The following is a 15,617-nucleotide window of genomic DNA, read 5'->3' as shown; positions in this document are numbered from 1 at the left end:
CCCAATCCTCTTTTACCCTTTTACAAGTCCACCAAAAGCAAAGATATTTCCCCCAACCTTGGGGCTTGAACCCACAACCCTGAGATTAAGAGTCTCTCCTCTGCTGCAGAGCTTTCCCAACTTATCATGTTGGTGATGCACTTCTTTTTTAGACATGCATCATTTTGCGACAAGGTAACTCGGTCTAGACCACTGAGCCTAGGGCTTGCCGATCGGAAGGTCGGCGGTTCGAATCCCCGCGACGGGGTGAGCTCCTGTTGCTCGGTCCCAGCTCCTGCCAACCTAGCAGTATGAAAGCACATCAAAGTGCAAGTAGACAAATAGGTACCACTCTGGCGGGAAGGTAAACGGGGTTTCCGTGCGCTGCTTTGATTCCGCCAGAAGCAGCTTAGTCATGCTGGCCACATGACCCAGAAGCTGTACACCAGCTCCCTTGGCCAATAAAGTGAGATGAGCGCCGCAACCCCAGAGTCGTCCATGACTGGACTTAACGGTCAGGGGTACTTTTACCTTTACCTAACTCAGTTTTACTAGCACATTGGAGGTTAAACTAACCTCCAATGTGCTAGTAAGAGATAAGGACACATATCGCGTGACACACCTGCCACACTGCAGCCGACACACTAAGGTGTCGCGACGCACAGCTTGGAAAACTCTGCTCTGCTGACTGAGCTACCAGGCAGAGCTCAGGGGCTTGGCGTGCATCAGGAATGCAGAGCCTGTCACCATAATCATTTATTTCATACAATCATAGAACAGTAGAGCTGGAAGGGTTCCAGGGGTCATCTAGTCCAACCCCCTGCAACGCAGGAGTCGAAGAATCATAGAATCCTAGAGTTGGAAGAGACCACAAGGGCCATCCAGTCCAACCCCCTGCCAAGCAGGAAACACCATCAAAGCATTCCTGACAGATGGCTGTCAAGCCTCCGCTTAAAGACCTCCAAAGAAGGAGACTCCACCACACTCCTTGGCAGCAAATCCCACTGTCCAACAGCTCTTACTGTCAGGAAGTTCTTCCTAATGTTTAGGTGGAATCTTCTTTCTTGTAGTTTGAATCCATTGCCCCGTGTCCGCTTCTCTGGAGCAGCAGAAAACAACCTTTCACCCTCCTCAAGAAGAAGGAGGAGGAGGAGGAGGAGGAGGAGGAGGAGGAGGAGGAGTTTGGATTTGATATCCCGCTTTATCACTACCCGAAGGAGTCTCAAAGCGGCTAACATTCTCCTTTCCCTTCCTCCCCAACAATAAACACTCTGTGAGGTGAGTGGGGCTGAGAGACTTCAGAGAAGTGTGACTAGCCCAAGGTCATCCAGCAGCTGCATGTGGAGGAGCAGGGAAGCGAACCCGGTTCACCAGATTACGAGTCTACCGCTCTTAACCACTACACCACACTGGCTCTAAAATATCGCTGACAGATGGCTGTCCAACCAGTGAAGGAGGGTTCGCCACCTTCCAATGGAGTCCGTTCAACTGTCGAACAGCTCTTGCCCTCAGAAAGTTCTTCCTGATGTTGAATCAGAATCTCCTTTCATCTACAGTGGTACCCCGCAAGACGAATGCCTCGCACAACGAAAAACTCGCAAACCGAAAGGGTTTTGCGAGTTTTTAGTTGACTCGCGAGACGAATTCGTCTATGGCTGTTTTTCGCAAGACGAATTCGTCTGGCGAGGTACCACTGTGAGCCGCCGGAGCCGCGTTTTAAGGCTGCAGCGAGCGCTGCAGCTTTAAAACGCGGCATCGCGCCATAGCTAAAAAGGCTTACCTTTTGGCTCCGGTGTGTGGGGGGGGGGTGTTTTCCGCGCCGCGTCCGCCATTTTGGATCGACTCAGACATGCGCAGTCGATCCAAAATGGCGGGCGCGACACGGAAAACACCCCCACACACACCGGAGCCAAAAGGTAAGCCCTCCCGACCGGCACGGCACTGCGTTTTAAGGCTCCAGCGAGCGCTGCAGCTTTAAAACGCGGCGTCGCGCCGCAGCTAAAAAGGCTTACCTTTTGGCTCCGGTGTGTGGGGGGGGGGTGTTTTCCGCGTCGCGCCCGCCATTTTGGATCGACTGCGCATGTCTGAGTCGATCCAAAATGGCGGACGCGACTCGGAAACCCCCCCCCACCGGAGCCAAAAGGTAAGCCTTTTTAGCTACGGCGCATTTTAAAGCTGCAGCGGGCGAACAGTTCGCTCGCTGCAGCCTTAAAATGCGGCGCCGCGCGGCTCCGGTGCCGGCCGGCGCCCCTTCCGACCGGCGCTCCCTGACTTTTTTCCCATAGGAACGCATTAATTAAATTTTAATGCGTTCCTATGGGAAACGGTGCCTCGCAAGACGAAATTTCCGCAAGACGAAAAGTCTTGCGGAACGAATTAATTTCGTCTTGCGAGGTACCACTGTATTTTGAATTTAATGAGTTTGGGATGTTGCAGGACTCCGGCTCCCATCATCCCCAACTGATGAGAGTCACAGGGTTTTTTCTCCCCATCCTGAAGTCCCATGGTTCTCCCGTTATTCTCACAACAACCCCGTGAGGCGGGCTAAGCTGAGAGTCAATGACTGACTCCAAGGTCACCCACTGAGCTTCATGACCAAAAGGAGATTTGAACCCAAGTCCCTCTCAAGTTCCTAGACTGACACTCTAACCACTGCATCACACTGTATTTAGAGCTGACCTCGTTGAAATGAATTGGACTAGCTTACTCTATGGGTTTTACTCTGAGGAAAACTTAGCTGGATAACAACGCAGAGGATCTGTAGTCGAAAGTGGCAAAAATTGGGAGGCAAACGCAATCCCCGTAATATTTCACAAACACCAAACACAGTAGGCGAAATAATCTGTTCTCCTCATCAAGGGTGAAACCTTTGGGATAAACAGACTTCCTGCAAAAACTACAACAATACAAAGATAGATTTCTGAACATTCTCAGCTGTTCTTCAGCGGCAAGGCTGTGAAAGAAAGGGCGCCCTTGTTTTACGCTGCGAGGGCTTGTTTTGGTTTGGCTGCGCTTCCGAAATACGCAACAAACACGGAGGAACTGTTAAAAGACGTTGCCGTTTTCCCTTCAGGTAAGAAACCCCGGTTTCCAAAAGCATCTCCGAAGGGCATCTCCACAGTGGCGCATATTTTTGTCACCGATTTGTTTTACATTGTGCCGCCAACGTAGACGGGAAATGTAGGCAGGGCTCTGCACCCAAGGAGCTTACAAATTGAGACAGACAACAGGGAAACAGAAGGAGAGAGGCGAAATGCGAAGCTGGCTGCAGGTTTGTGAGTGTTCTGGGCAAAGTGCCTTCAGGTAGCTCTTTGTAGGCCTGGTGGAGACTAAGAACATAAGGCCAGCCTGCAGGATCAGGCCAACGGCTAGGGATGGGCCCACCCATGAGGCAAGTTGAGACGACCGCCTCAGGCAGCGCCTTGGAAGAAAAGCAAGAGATAAAGCCAGTGGTGGTCAGAGTGTCAGACTAGGACCTCGAGAGCTGGGTTCAAATCCTCCACTCAGGCATGAAGCTCACTAGGGGCCAGTCACTCACTCTCAGCTTAAACTACTCTGCAGCATTGTTCTGGGTACTGAATGCTACCATTCAGTTTGTTGGCACAAAAATGGAAGCAAGAAGAAATACCGACAAAGGAAGAATGGACAGTGAAATTAATGGAATATGCAGAACTGGACAAAATGACGGGAAGAATCCGAGAACAGCGGGACCAGAAATTCATGAAAGACAGGTTTAAATTTACGAGCTATTTGAGAGACAATAATTCTCAATTGAATACGTTTATAGGACTTCAAGAAGCTTTGCAGATAATGGTAGAAATATTATTGCAATTACAATTTTTTATAGTGATTAATTTGCATATGATATTGTAAGCAATGATAGACTAAGAAGTATATAATTAAGATAGAGATCTGAAAGCCATTTGAAAGGTATGAGGGAAGTCACGGCAATATATGCCAAACAAAACAATGTATGTGAATTTATTTTTTATATTCTTTGTAGTAGTTATAGTTAATAAAAAAATAAAAATTACTTTGAAAAAAAGAATGCTACCATTCAGTGGATTTGTAACTGGCTGACTGACCGAACCCAAAGGGTGCTCATTAATGGCTCCTCTTCATCCTGGAGAGAAGTGACTAGTGGGGTGCCACAGGGTTCTGTCTTGGGCCCAGTCTTATTCAAAATCTTTATCAATGACTTGGATGATGGGCTTGAGGGCATCCTGATCAGGTTTGCAGATGACACCAAATTGGGAGGGGTGGCTAATACCCCAGAGGACAGGATCACACTTCAAAATCACCATAGCAGATAAGAGAACTGGGCCAGAGCAAACAAGATGAATTTTAACAGGGAGAAATGTAAAGTACTACACTTGGGCAAAAAAATGAAAGGCACAAATACAGGATGGGTGACACCTGGCTTGAGAGCAGTACATGTGAAAAGGATCTAGGAGTCTTGGTAGACCATAAACTTGACATGAGTCAACAGTGTGATGCAGCAGCTAAAAAAGCCAATGCAATTCTGGGCTGCATCAATAGGAGTATAGCGTCTAGATCAAGGGAAGTAATGGTACCACTGTATTCCACTCTGGTCAGACCTCACCTGGAATACTGTGTCCAGTTCTGGGCACCACAGTTCAAGAAGGATACTGACAAGCTGGAACGTGTCCAGAGGAGGGCAACCAAAATGGTCCAAGGCCTGGAAACGATGCCTTAGGAGGAACGGCTTAGGGAGCTGGGTATGTTTAGCCTGGAGAAGAGAAGGTTAAGGGGTGATATGATAGCCATGTTCAAATATATCAAAGGATGTCATATAGAGGAGGGTGAAAGGTTGTTTTCTGCTGCTCCAGAGAAGCGGACACGGAGCAATGGATTCAAAGGACAAGAAAGAAGATTCCACCTAAACATTAGGAAGAACTTCCTGACAGTAAGAGCTGTTGGACAGTGGGATTTGCTGCCAAGGAGTGTGGTGGAGTCTCCTTCTTTGGAGGTCTTGAAGCGGAGGCTTGACAGCCATCTGTCAGGAATGCTTTGATGGTGTTTCCTGCTTGGCAGGGGGTTGGACTGGATGGCCCTTGGGGTCTCTTCCAACTCTTTGATTCTATGATTCTATGAATGAGGAGAAAAAGAACAACTTACCGCCTTGAGCTCCTCGGAGAAAAGGAGGGAGGCATTAATGCAATAAATGAATAACTAAAGCATGGCAAATGAACGCATGCTGGAGGAAACAGCACCTGTTGGATTTCTGCCACGAAGCTGTTTCAATGCACTCAGAACGCTTAACAGGTCCTCCGAACTCCTAAACGCTCCGCCACCTTACTTGTCTTCCAGGCGGCACAGCAATAAGACCGCTGGCGCATTTGCAAAGCTAAGCAGGGTCCAGTGCTGTTTCAAATTGGATGGGAGACCGCGTGCTGAGATTTCCTGCATGGGAGGGGGTTGGACTAGATGACCCTCGGGGTTCCCTTCCAATTCTGCGACCCTGTGATTCACCATAGCCAAGCGCAGGCTTGAAATATTAAGGCTCCCCCAGCCCCGTGCGATCTCCGAACGCCAGTTCCAATTAATTTTGAATTTTTCATTAAACCATTATTAAAAAGCAAGAGGGTAGGCGAAGGAGGGGGGGGCTCAACTCGGTCGGTATATTAACTGCCTTCGTTTTGCCTAAGGACTTTTTATTACCTGTCCAAAGCAATTATGTCAGGAAGTTCTGATGCCTCTTTGCAGGTTAACTGGGAGGACATGGCAGGGGCCTCCTGGATCTTAAAAAAAACGGTGTTCGGGGGAAATCCCCAGGAATCCCTCAATTACTCACTGGGGGGGGGGCAGGGTTGCCAACAGCTATTTCTCAATGGGAAAATGGAGGGAAGGCTGGGGCCGCAAAGGGAGAGGGCTCCTTCCTACAGTTCAAGAAGGATACTCACAAGCTGGAAGGTGTCCAGAGGAGGGCAACCAAAATGGTCCAAGGCCTGGAAACGATGCCTATGAGGAACGGCTTAGGGAGCTGGGTATGTTTAGCCTGGAGAAGAGAAGGTTAAGGGGTGACATGATAGCCATGTTCAAATATATCAATGGATGTCATATAGAGGAGGGAGAAAGGTTGTTTTCTGCTGCTTCAGAGAAGCGGACACGGGGCAATGGATTCAAACTACAAGAAAGAAGATTCCACCTAAACATTAGGAAGAACCTCCTGACAGTGAGAGCTGTTCGACAGTGAGATTTGCTGCCAAGGAGCGTGGTGGAGTCTCCTTCTTTGGAGGTCTTTAAGCGGAGGCTTGACAGCCATCTGTCAGGAATGCTTTGATGGTGTTTCCTGCTTGGCAGGGGGTTGGACTGGATGGCCCTTGGGGTCTCTTCCAACTCTAGGATTCTATGATTCTATGATTCTATGATAGGGTCATTTTTCTGGTGGAGAAATCCGGAGCCCCAACAGCGAGATCTCAAATATGGGGGCAGCAAAAACTGATAACGGAATTTTATTTCTCCCTATCTCATAACTTGTGGGCATTCAATGATGCTGAGCGGTGGGTGGCGATGGGAATTAACGGAGGTAACTGCGCTCATTAATAATAATAAACAAAATTGGGATTCCCTCTTGGACTTTTCATGGGAGGAAGAAGCGAATGAGACAGCAATACTAAAAAGAAATATGGTTTAACAGAAAGTGAAGAAGGTGGATATTAACATGAGCTGGACGCCTTAAATAGTCGTTTTCTTTCATATTTGGTGGACGTGTAAAAGGGTAAAAGAGTATTGGGGAATGATTTATAATGAATTGAGGGGGGGGGAAAACTGTTTATAATTACTTTCCACAATAAACCAGAGTCCTTTCTGTTGGGGATAATTCAGACTGAAATTCCCAGGTGTCAGAAAAGGTTATTTAACTGATGCCCATGTTTTGTTGGCCAAAAATGGAAAACGAGCGATGCATATTCCGTCAACTTAATTTGCCGTTCCTCTTTTGTTGGGACTTTGCTCATTTTCCATTTTGAGGGGGTAACAAAACACGAGCAGCAGTAGTGGCATACATGAATAACCTTTTTTTGACACCTGGGAATGTCAGTCTGGTTTGTTTGTTTGTTTTGGGGAAAAAAGTACTTTTAAACATTTTTTTCAATTCATTATATATCATTTCCCAATACTCTTTCCCCCTTTTACATGTTCCGCCACACGTTGAAAGAACGTTCCCACCGCCTCCAGCACTTATCTGATTCAGTCTTATACATCTTAGCGAGCCTGCTAGGGAGTTGAATACCACCTGTAAATCATTTTCAAGTAGTTCCCCTTCAAAGGATAACATGCTGTAAATTTCAGGTTGCTTTTCCAAAGTTTTCCCCAGCATCCTTTCATAGGTTGTTGGTCTCTGGCTCCCATCAGCCCCAGCCAGGAGGACCAATGGCCAGGGATACAGGCCAGTTCTTTGCCAATGCATGTAGCACTTGTGAGATGTAAACACAGAGCAGCCAAACCCAACACTGCTAGAGTGGACATGAAGGTAACTCAGTCCTCCAGGCTTAACTTCCTGTTTACCTGGACTGAGTTACAGGAACCAGAAGTAGGTGTGGTCTTACCTGGGAACAAGATCCCAAAGAAGACCCCCATTTTTTTGCCTCATCTTTTGAACTAGCAGGATGCTCTCTCTCAGCTTGCAGCTGAGAGAAGCAGAGGTGAAGCCTGTTCCCCTATGATATCAGCTTCACCACATGTAAATAGATTTATCTAAGCTTATCTGCCTCTTTGAGCCTGTACTGTATCTCATGGATGACTGTAAGTAAACTCTTTTATATCTTATAATCAGTACTGTATTGTGTCTTTACTTTTAAGAGGGAAGAAGGGGAATATACCAGGAATATATATTTCTTATAGAAGCTTTAGCAAGCCTATGCAACCGTTTTCTGCTGTGTTTTTAAAAGGGAATGAAACAGTGGGAGCTTGCTCACACAAGCTGGGATGATATATATATAATAATATATACTCATCCACACTCCTAAACATTCCCACAGCACTCTGAGATAGACTGTCCCTAGACGTGGGTGTTCCATTTCTTTCTTTCTCTCTCTCTCTCTCTCTCTCTCTCTCTCTCACACACACACACACACACACACACACACACACACTGTGAGCCCCCAGCCTGCTTCGGAATTGGAAGGACGAGCCTAACATTAGTGCAGCTGAACCTCTCTCTCTCCCCACCTGCTTGCACACACACCTCGCCTGGGCATTATTTACAAATCAAATCCAACCATATTGACTTAATGCTTTTTCCCCATCAGGAAGACAAACAAGAGACGGGTCTGAGCATCGCAGGGGGAGCATACATTAGGAAAACAAGGAAAGCAATTTAAAAAGGAGGCAGCCGGCAAGAGATAACACACCAATATCTCCGGGGGGGACGGGGGGACGGGACACACCGCATCAATATTCATAAAGGTGCCGTCTCGATACCCCGACATTTTTTCTCGTTCTTCATCTCCAAGTCCTGGAAAGGGCAAGGAGGGGGAGGTGGAGCGGGCGGGAGCCCTCCCTGAACCACACGTCAGCCAGCAGGGCGGAAGCAACGCTAAAGTGGAATCCTAGACTTGTGGAGTTGGGAGGGACCCCGGGGGGTCATCTAGCCCAACCCTCGGCAATTGGAGGGATCGCAGAGCTCAAGAATCCCTGACCAGCCGGACTCCGGCGAAGGAGAGGACCGCCACCTTCTGAAGTCGCCTGTTCCGCTTGCCAAATGGCTCTTAGACCGTCAGGAAGTTCTTCCCAAGGTTCAGTGGGAATCTCATTTCTTGTCATTTGGATCTGTTGACTCAGGGCCTACCCGTTGGAGCAGCAGGAAACAAGCTTGCTCCAGCTTCCGTGGAGAGCCGCTGACAGTCGGAGTAGTCTTATAAGAATTTTAAGGTCTCAAATATAGAATGAATATTCATAAATGCACACATATCTAAATATATGAACCATGTGTCTGAATTGAACTCAAATATTCCTCTGGAGCAAGGGAGAAAAATGGGGAAAGCCTCCCCATTGTCTTTTTGCTTGCAAATCCTGTCTTAAGGGTGTATTTGTGTATGAACAGGGTGAGCCTGTGACCCAGACTCAGAAACTAAAAGTATTAACCATCACAAAAGAATGGCCACGCTGCCCAGGTAATGCAATCAGTGACCATTATCAGGTATCCTAGCAGACAGGATTTCTGCCTCCTTCTTCTGTGATGTATGTATGATGGTTTTGGGGGGTGGTCTTGGGCTACAGGGTGGGCAATTTCAAAAGTCTATATAAGGGCTTGTGCACCATTGTTCAGGGTTCTCCTCCCTCCTGTGTGGGGTGAGTGGGGGACCCTGTTGCAGCAGTTTAATAAAGATCAGGCTTACGAGCTGCTTTGTTTTCTGCTACCTATAGGGAACCCACTTAAGCAGGGGTGTAGCAAGGGGGGCCGTAGGGGGCGGTCCGCCCCAGGTTCCATAATGGAGGGGGTGACAAATTATCAAGGAACAATTACTGCCCTACTAGGGTGCTTCATAATTTACTTTTTTTAAAATGCCTGCTCCAAAGGTCTTATCTTACTATACTAGGGATTATATAGCTATATATGAAATTTCATGCATATCGGTTAATATCTTGACCCTCCTCCACCAAAATAGCTGTTCACTCGGCTGTTTTCCTACGTCGCGAAGGCTGAAATTTCAGTTCCGTGGAGCACTTACTGTTCCCAACCCTAACCCTGTGGAAAGCCTTCTAATTAGACTTTAATTCGATTTTGAGATGTTTTCAGGAGGTAACTTAATGATTGTTTGATTTTGTTACCAATGTTATGTACCTGATGTTAGCCACCCTGAGCCCGACTTCGGCCAGGGAGGGCGGGATATAAATAAAAGTTTTTTTATTATTATTACTTGTTATTATTCCTTTGTAAGAAAATATGAAATAACGTAAAACCATTTTTGCAAGGGGGGGGGTGACAAGAAATTTTCCGCACCGGGTACCACCTGACCTTCCTACGCCTCTGCACTTAAGGAATCTATACGGGCTCTGGAATACCCCATATGGGAAAGCGAGCCGTTTTTCTTTTAACAGTAGGAAGGTAATTAAGCTATGCAAGCAGGTGGTTTCTTGCATTCCTATTTAAATCAAACCATTATTCTCAGGGTTAGAGCATCTGCTTTGCACCCACGAAACCCCCAGTTTGATCCCAGACATCCCAAGGTAGGACTGGGAGAGAGAGAGAGTGCCGTCTAAAATGCTGGAGAGTTGCTGCCGTTCAGAGTAGACAACACTGAGCTAGATAGGCTGACCCAGCATAAAGGCAGTTTCCTGTCCTGAGATGAGCCGCAGCAATGGGTGCAAAAACAGCAACGACAGCATTGCAGATCATGAAATTTAAAGATGATCTAGGGTCTGGAAACCAAGCTTTAGGAGGGAGTTGTGTGTGTTTAGCCTGGAGAAGAGAAGACTGGGGGGGGGGAGATACAATGGCCATCTTCAAATATTCAAAGGGCTGTCACAAGGGAGATGGAGATTGCTTGTTCTTCTCCTGCTCTGGAGGGTAGGACTCGAACCCATGGCTTCCAGTTAGAAGAAAGAAGATTCTGGCTAAACGTCAGGGGTAATTTCCTGACGGTAAGAGCTGCTCACAGTGGAACGGTCTCCCTCGGGAGATGGTGGCCTCTCCTTCCTTGGAGGTTTTTAAGCAGAGGTTTGGGTGGCCATCTGTCTTGGACGCTTGAGCAGAGATTCCTGCATTGCAGGGGGGCTGGGCTAGATGACCCCCTGGGGTCCCTTTTCCAACTCTACGATCCCACGATTCTATGGGGTTTTTTTTTGTTCTCTTGCTGCTATGGCTCCACCATCGCTCCCTGATGTTTCTCAAAACGAAACAGCCGCCAGAGGTCCGCGAATGTGCAAAGACGGCCCTTCTGTCACGCTTGGTAGCAGCTGCGGGGTTTGCGAAAGAGCCAAGGATTGTGGGGTGGTTTTTTTTGGGGGGGGGAGCGAGGAAAGAGATGGGGTTGCACGCCAGATTGCTTTAAAGAAAGAAGCACTAACAATGGGGGTTGAGTGGGGGGAGGAAGGAAAAAGGAGAGAGAGAGAGAGAGGGAAAAATGAAAGTCTTAATCATTGAGCACAGCTTAGATAACAAACAACATATGTCTGATAATGAACTCTGGACCTGATCAGGGTTTGGAGAGAAGAACCTGCTGTTTTCACATCGCTTAAGCTTTAGCCCTGGAATGAGGAAAATGAGAGTAAGTCAGTGGGCCCAGGGACAGTGGCGTGTCTGCGTTTCAGACCTCATGCTGTTGGAGTGGGTGGGTTTAGGGGGTGTGGGGGGGGGCATGGTCCGCTTTGCCTTGGGAGGGGGGCACATCCCAGGGGGAAAGGGGTTTGCGGGGAAAGGGATCGTGGGCCGGATGTGGCCCCTGGGACGCAGGTTGCCAACCTGGGAATTAGAGCACCGTGTGAAAACTCGAACCACACGCCTTCTGAATAGTTTCTATCCAAGAGCTTTGATTGCACTTAATAATGATCTCAGGGTCAGTAGTAAGAAATAGTAAGCAGTGAGTAGTAAGGAATGAGATAGGCTTTTAGGTTATGCTATGCTTTTAATAGGTTATGTTATACTCTGGATTATGTTATGTTTTAATAGATTCTGTTTTAATAAGGATGAGAGTGTTGGAGATATGTGCAAATGTGTATGGTAAATCCGGTCTTTGGGTGTTTGATTTTCGTTGTTGTGTATACTGTGTATACAATGACAATAAATAAATCTATCTATCTATATATCTATCTAGCACCGTTTCCCCCCCCCAACGGGTGGCGCTGTGGTCTAAACCACAGAGCCTAGGGCTTGCCAATGGGAAGGTCGGCGGTTCGAATCCCCGCAGTGACGGGGTGAGCTCCCGTTGCTCGGTCCCTGCTCCTGCCAACCTAGCATAGAATCATAGAGTTGGAAGAGACCCCAAGGGCCATCCAGTCCAACCCCCTGCCAAGCAGGAAACACCATCAAAGCATTCCTGACAGGTGGCTGTCAAGCCTCCGCTTCAAGACCTCCAAAGAAGGAGACTCCACCACACTCCTTGGCAGCAAATCCCACTGCAGTTCGAAAGCATGTCAAAGTGCAAGTACAGTCATAGCCCGGGTTGCACACACCCCGGGTTCCGGACGTTCGAGTTAAGAACGCCCGCAACCCAGAAGCGTTTCCGGAACGTGCGCGAACCCCGGATGCGCAGAACGCTTCTGCGCATCCGAAGAAGCGCTCAAATCACGCTACTTTCAGGGTTTTGGGGGGGGCGTTCGTGTTAAGCATGCCCGTGTTACGTAGCGCGATCCGGATCTACCACTGTAGATAAATAGGTACCGCATTGGCGGGAAGGTAAACGGCATTTCCGTGCGCTGCTCTGGTTCGCCAGAAGCGGCTTAGTCATGCTGGCCACATGACCCGGAAGCTGTACGCCGGCTCCCTCGGCCAGTAAAGCGAGATGAGCGCCGCAACCCCAGAGTCAGACACAACTGGACCCAAAAAACAGGTTTCTGTCTTCGAGAGGGAACCCTCCCCGGTCAAATCATCCGCGATGGAAACTGATCCAAAGGGCCCCACCTCACAGTAAGGGGCACCTCTGCCCTGTGGGTCTGATTAGGATCACTAGCGGGCCTGATTTGGATGGGGAGGCCATTTCCACACATACACACACCCAAGCGACACACACACACACACACACACACACACACACACCAAAAGCCAAGTTTGCAAGGCTCTGTAGCTTTTCCCCATGTGGGATGATTTCCAACTGCACTGGCAAAAGCAACTGGCAGGTGACTGGCAATGATTGGCAGGTGTGAGGCTCCACCCCTTGCCTCCCAGGCCCCACCCCCTTAATTCAGGAAGCCCTAAAACCCAGGCAGACTGAGCCAGGAATAAAAACCCGGCAATCTCCCACCCCCTTAGGATGGGGCCTTGTCAAGCAGAGCCTGCTTTCGTTTAAATTCATTTACCGCATCTATCAACAACCTTTCCAAACAGGTTCACGAGGCAAATGTAAAAATAATGATAATAATGCCCAAAAAAAAAATCCAATTAAAACAGTTGTCAGCGAGTGCAAAACTGAGTTTAAAGCTGCTGTTTAAAAATAGTCAACAGTTGTCAACACCGACAGAGTGTTGTTGGGGCCTGTTTTTATTTTTCCCTAGATCTGCCTCCCACATTTCTTAGCCCCAGAAGGCCCTCCAAGGTAGCTGACGGTAAGAAACCCATGGTATCAAATACAGCACATATATCACTAAAAACTGGAGCCACCTAAAATAGCAGGGCCTCCTCCTCCGGGGTCAGGACTGTCGACACGGGCTGGCAGCAGCTCCTTCGGACAGGGGTATTTTACAGAAGGCAGATGTCGGAAGGGAAACTGAGGCGAAGGGAAGGAAAAGAAAGCTAAGGGCTCATCCATATCTCATCTTAATTTAATTTAATTTAATTTAATTGCTCATCTTCTAACATTGTGTATGCCATCAAATGCCAACAGTGCCCTTCAGCTCTCCTATATCGGACAAACAGGCCAAACCCTACACCAAAGGATAAATGGACATAAATCTGACATCAGGAATCACAAGACAGAGAAACCAGTAGGAGAACACTTCAATCTCCTCGGACATTCTATACAAGATCTCAAAGTAGCTGTCTTACTACAAATGAATTTCAGAAATAGACTGGAAAGAGAAGTTGCTGAATTGCAACTCGTTACCAAACTTAAAACCATGGAGAGACCTGGTCTGAACAAAGACATTGGATTCTTATCTCATTATACATGACAAAGCTATCTTTAGCCATCTCACCCCTTGCCTTTTCCTGTAAGACCAATTGCAGTCGTTAACAGATGTCAACATGTTTTTCCACACCTATCAGCCAATCGCCCATTCCCACCCCCCTTCTGAGTAATAACCCTCCTCACTCTCTCACTATATATAAGGGTCTGCAACGTGTGCAAGAACTTTTAAAGACTTTAGAAATTGCCCAGCCCCAAAGAAGAAGAAGAAGAAGAAGAAGAAGAAGAAGAAGAAGAAGAAGAAGAAGAAGAAGAAGAAGAAGAAGAAGAGAAGAGTTTGGATTTGATATCCCGCCTTTCACTCCCCTTAAGGAGTCTCAAAGAGGCTCACATTCTCCTTTCCCTTCCTCCCCCACAACAAACACTCTGTGGGGTGAGTGGGGCTGAGAGACTTCAGAGAAGTGTGACTAGCCCAAGGTCACCCAGCAGCTGCATGCGGAGGAGTGGGGACGCGAACCCGGTTCACCAGATTACGGAGTCTACCGCTCTTAACCACTACACCACAGTCTTTAAACCTCTTTTGTTGGCCACCGGCATTACGCTTTCCATTTTTAAGTTCGGAATAGAGTAGCTGCTTTGGAAAACGATAATCAGGCATCCGCACAACATGACCAGTCCAACGAAGTTGATGTTGGAGAATCATTGCTTCAACACTGGTGAACTTTGCTTCTTCCAGGACACTGGCATTAGTTTGCCTGTCTTCCCAAGTAATGTGTAAAAAATTTCAGAGACACCCTTGATGGAATCTGTTGAGGAGTTGGAGATGGCGTTTATAAGTGGTCCACGTTTCACAAGCATACAGTAAGGTTGGTAGTACAATAGCTTTGTGAACAAGCATTTTGGTTTCCCTGCAAATGTACCCATCCTCAAACACTCTGCACTTCAGTGTACTTTCCTAACCAAACCATTGTTGTTGTTGTTCAGTCGTTCAGTCGTGTCCGACTCTTCGTGACCCCATGGACCAGAGCACGCCAGGGACCCCTATCCTCCACTGCCTCCCGCTGTTTGGCCAAACTCATGCCAGTCGCTTTGAGAACACTGTCAAACCATCTCGTCCTCTGTCGTCCCCTTCTCCTTGTGCCCTCCATCTTTCCCAACATCAGGGTCTTTTCCAGGGAGTCTTCTCTTCTCATGAGGTGGCCAAAGTACTGGAGCCTCAACTTCAGGATCTGTCCTTCCAGTGAGCACTCAGGGCCGATTTCCTTCAGAATGGATAGGTTTGATCTTCTTGCAGTCCATGGGACTCTCAAGAGTCTCCTCCAGTACCAGAATTCAAAAGCATCCATTCTTCGGCGATCAGCCTTCTTGATGGTCCAGCTCTCACTTCCGTACGTTACTACTGGGAAAACCATAGCTTTAACTATACGGACCTTTGTTGGCAAGGTGATGTCTCTGCTTTTTAAGATGCTGTCTAGGTTTGTCATTGCTTTTCTCCCAAGAAACAGGCGTCTTCTAATTTCATGACTGCTGTCACCATCTGCAGTGATCATGGAACCCAAGAAAGTAAAATCTCTCACTGCCTCCATTTCTTCCCCTTCTATTTGCCAGGAGGTGATGGGACCAGTGGCCATGATCTTAGTTTTTTTGATATTGAGCTTCAGACCATATTTTGCACTCTCCTCTTTCACCCTCATTAAAAGGTTCTTTAATTCCTCCTCACTTTCTGCCATCAAGGTTGTATCATCAGCGTATCTGAGGTTGTTGATATTTCTTCCGGCAATCTTAATTCCGGTTTGGGATTCATCCAGCCCAGCCTTTTGCATGATGAATTCTGCGTATAAGTTAAATACGGTACATTGGTCTAACTCCGCAGCGTAAGATGGCCAAGCTAAT

The sequence above is a fragment of the Lacerta agilis genome, chromosome 18 (assembly GCF_009819535.1).
Source record: "Lacerta agilis isolate rLacAgi1 chromosome 18, rLacAgi1.pri, whole genome shotgun sequence".
In the NCBI taxonomy this organism is placed as follows: Eukaryota; Metazoa; Chordata; class Lepidosauria; order Squamata; family Lacertidae; genus Lacerta; species Lacerta agilis.
The sequence above is the reverse complement of the archived record's forward strand: the minus strand, read 5'-3'. Positions refer to the sequence as shown.